Genomic DNA, 3,079 nt, shown 5'->3' on the forward strand with positions numbered 1-3,079 from the left:
GACTCAGGGAGTGCTACACATTCCCAGCGTTCTTCTGAGAGGGGTCGGAAGGGAAGGAGGAAGCTTCTTTCACTCTGTACAGTGCTAGGACTCAGGCTTTCAGAGCAGTGTTGAGATTATCCTCTAGTTCAACGATAAGGCCAAGAATGGGGGGCCTTACCCAAATGCACCTTTTGAAATCATCTAGTTCTTTAGTTTGCCTGGTTGAATGCATGTAGTATATGCACTCCATGGTCAGTGAAGCTACCTTCTCAGTGATCATATGACAAGTGACTAGCACCACTACTGATGAGTTATTGTTATAGCAAAGTGAAAACTGATGAAACTAATGTGCCTTATGGCTTAGTGCTCAGAAGCATTTAGGCAGTGCTGATATGTGCTGATGGTTCAGTGTTTGTGTTGTTGATAATAGATGAGTTCAATATTTCTTCTGGTTTGCCTTTCTATTTAATGTGGCCTGTTTGAGTTTTTGGACATGTGATCTTTCATTTGGTTGATTTCTTAGATTTTATTGTGCTTTTTGTGGCATTAAAACCACAGTGTTTCTGTTATTTAAATCTATATGACATAGGTGTGTCAGTGCACATGAAACACTTTGTGATTGATTTAATAGTATTCTACTTACTAAAATATAAAGTGGTGGTGGGCTTTCTATGATTCACAATAAAGCGCCTGAATTTTTATAAAAAAAGGGGCAGCGTATAATATATAGCTCGATAATACCCCAATTATTCAGAGATATTCTTAATGTTATGCACATCTGTTAAAATATTGTTCTCCAAGCTTCTATAAAAATTGTTTCAGACAATGTGATTACACGCAAGCTAGGGTGTTTAAATAAGGAGAAGTCTTTTGTATAAAATGTACCCAAATTAGTGTTTTCAAGAGCTGGGGACAGGCATTTATTTATTTATATGCCCTTAAAAATGAAATATTTTACATTATTAGTTGTTAATTACTACCCGCCAAGTGTCATTAAATTATATAACAACACCCTGTTTGAAACAAATCTGCTTGTTGTAAAAATATTGTCTTGTTAAATATGTCAATAATTATAAGGTATAATTCATACTTCTGTTTCGTTTTACAATATTTTACAGTATACAATTACATTTGTTTTCTTTTAAAATATGTTTTTTTTTACCTTATATAAATGTAGTGTATACCGGTTTGTTTGTTTGTTTATTTAGCGGTGTAGTTGTCTGCCGTATTTGTTTACATTATTTAAACACAGAGAAAGAACTCGAAATCGGTTTCATGCCCACATGAGAAAACGCATGCATATTTTATGCGTCTTTTTTTCTGAGGATTTTTAAAGTCTCACTATACAACTAGGATAGCGATTTGTTCTAGCTGATTTGAAAAATAGGCTACTACTCATAGCGTTTTGGGAGTCTTGGCTGCTCTAAACGCTGCTGTAGTGTAAATTATTCCGCAGGCTCTGCATCAGTTTATGACTATGGCAAAGGGAGGATGTTAGGCGCCTAGTTGCCATGACGACAGAAAGGGGACGAAGTAGCGGCTGCGGAGCGCGCGGTGGTATCGCGAGCGCGTCGTGGCTCTCAGGGCTGGCGGGGCTTTCAGAAGCGGCCGGTCTGTGAAGCGACAGAGGCACGGAAGCGAGTTTGATACGCTATTCTTGACATTGCTGATAACGATTCCGCTCCAGCGCTGGGAACTCGGTGAGTGTTCATACATTTAAAATGTCTTTACGTGCCATTGAGATTAGGAGATAAGGAAGGAAGAGCTCGCGCAATGCAACGCTGCTCGTAAACATGAACACGCGCATGTGGAACGGTGCTCTATTTTTGACGCTCTATTTTTAATGGCGCTCTCTCTCTCTCTCTCTCAGGCTGCTTTCTGGACGTTTTGCGGGCTTTTCTGTCATTGGAAGTAGGATAAAATCGTGTAGATGTAGGAAAAAGCATTGTGCGTGAGAAATAGATTAATGTAATTACGCATGGCCTGACTGATGCATGGGATAGAGAGAGAGAGCGCGCGCGCAGGTGAGCGGAAATAATCTGATGTTTAGAAAGTGCATATTAATATAATTTGAAATTGGGGCCATCCCTATTTGTCTTGTAAACAAATAATAATAACTAAAATAGACGATTTTTTTTATATTTCGTTTATAATATATCACATGACATGTTAATTGATGTTTTGTGCAGATAACTTTTTGTATTCTTACTATTTGTCGTTTAGTCTTATGAATGTTTATCTGGAAAAGCAGAAAAGTAGATTCATGTCATTTTATTATCTCTGCCTGCACAGCTGAGCTTCAAGGTTTCTATTGTCTGTACAGACTATGCACAGCGAATGCACTTCACATATTGCATGGCATATTTATTACCCACCCTTTAAAAATGAATATGAAAGTAGCGTGTTCGGTGTATTTAGTCAAAGAATCAATACAAATAAATAGAAGGTAGTATAATAATTAAAATGATCAATAATTATCCCTATTTTATTATTTTTATTATTATTATTATTATAATTTTAACTGTAGTTATGAGAAGTAATTCATAATATGTATTACTAATTTCTTTGTCCAAGAAATCATAATTAAATAATTATATCCTAAAATTCCACCTTAAAAGGTCCCAGTTCATCAGAGTTCCAGGCAATGCTTATTTAAAGAGGAAGGATGAGAGAGGAGGAGAGCAGGGGAAGCCGTCTGTCAGGGCCAATCTTGAGGCCAGGCGCCACAGCTGGAGGGGGAGGGGATGAGAGTGAACGAGGACTGGGGGAGGGGGACTGAGAGAGAGAGAGAGAGAGAGAGAGAGAGAGAGAGAGAGAGAGAGGGAGTTCAGAGTCAGAAAGTCAGAGTAGCTTTATTGTCATTTCAGCTCTATACAGTTAGTATACAGTTAAACAAAACAGCCTTTCTCCAGGCCCAAGGTGCTACATAAGACAAAACACAGAACATTGGACTACAAAAAAAATTAAACTGTACATAATTATGATTAAAATAAGAACTGTAAACACTTTACACAGACAACACATGGCTACATAAAGTGCATGTGTGCACTGCATACTGAGTAAACAGTGCAAACAGCATGACGGACATACAGTCCTA

The 3,079-nt window shown here is 37.8% G+C and overlaps 1 protein-coding gene and 1 long non-coding RNA gene across 2 annotated transcripts in view; both read left to right on the forward strand.

Annotated features, from left to right (window-relative positions):
- The window catches only part of scml4 (Scm polycomb group protein like 4), a 36,527-nt gene that overhangs the window by 10,478 nt on the left and 22,970 nt on the right, over positions 1-3,079 (forward strand). The gene's annotated exons all lie outside the window — the stretch shown is intronic.
- The window catches only part of LOC107679491 (uncharacterized), a 3,776-nt gene continuing 2,257 nt past the window's right edge, over positions 1,561-3,079 (forward strand). The window contains exon 1 of the long non-coding RNA XR_001633060.1: positions 1,561-1,682. This is a non-coding gene — a long non-coding RNA (uncharacterized LOC107679491). The remainder of the gene's footprint in view (positions 1,683-3,079) is intronic.

The sequence above is a fragment of the Sinocyclocheilus anshuiensis genome, unplaced genomic scaffold (assembly GCF_001515605.1).
Source record: "Sinocyclocheilus anshuiensis isolate Anshui unplaced genomic scaffold, SAMN03320099.WGS_v1.1 scaffold212, whole genome shotgun sequence".
Classification (NCBI taxonomy): domain Eukaryota; kingdom Metazoa; phylum Chordata; class Actinopteri; order Cypriniformes; family Cyprinidae; genus Sinocyclocheilus; species Sinocyclocheilus anshuiensis.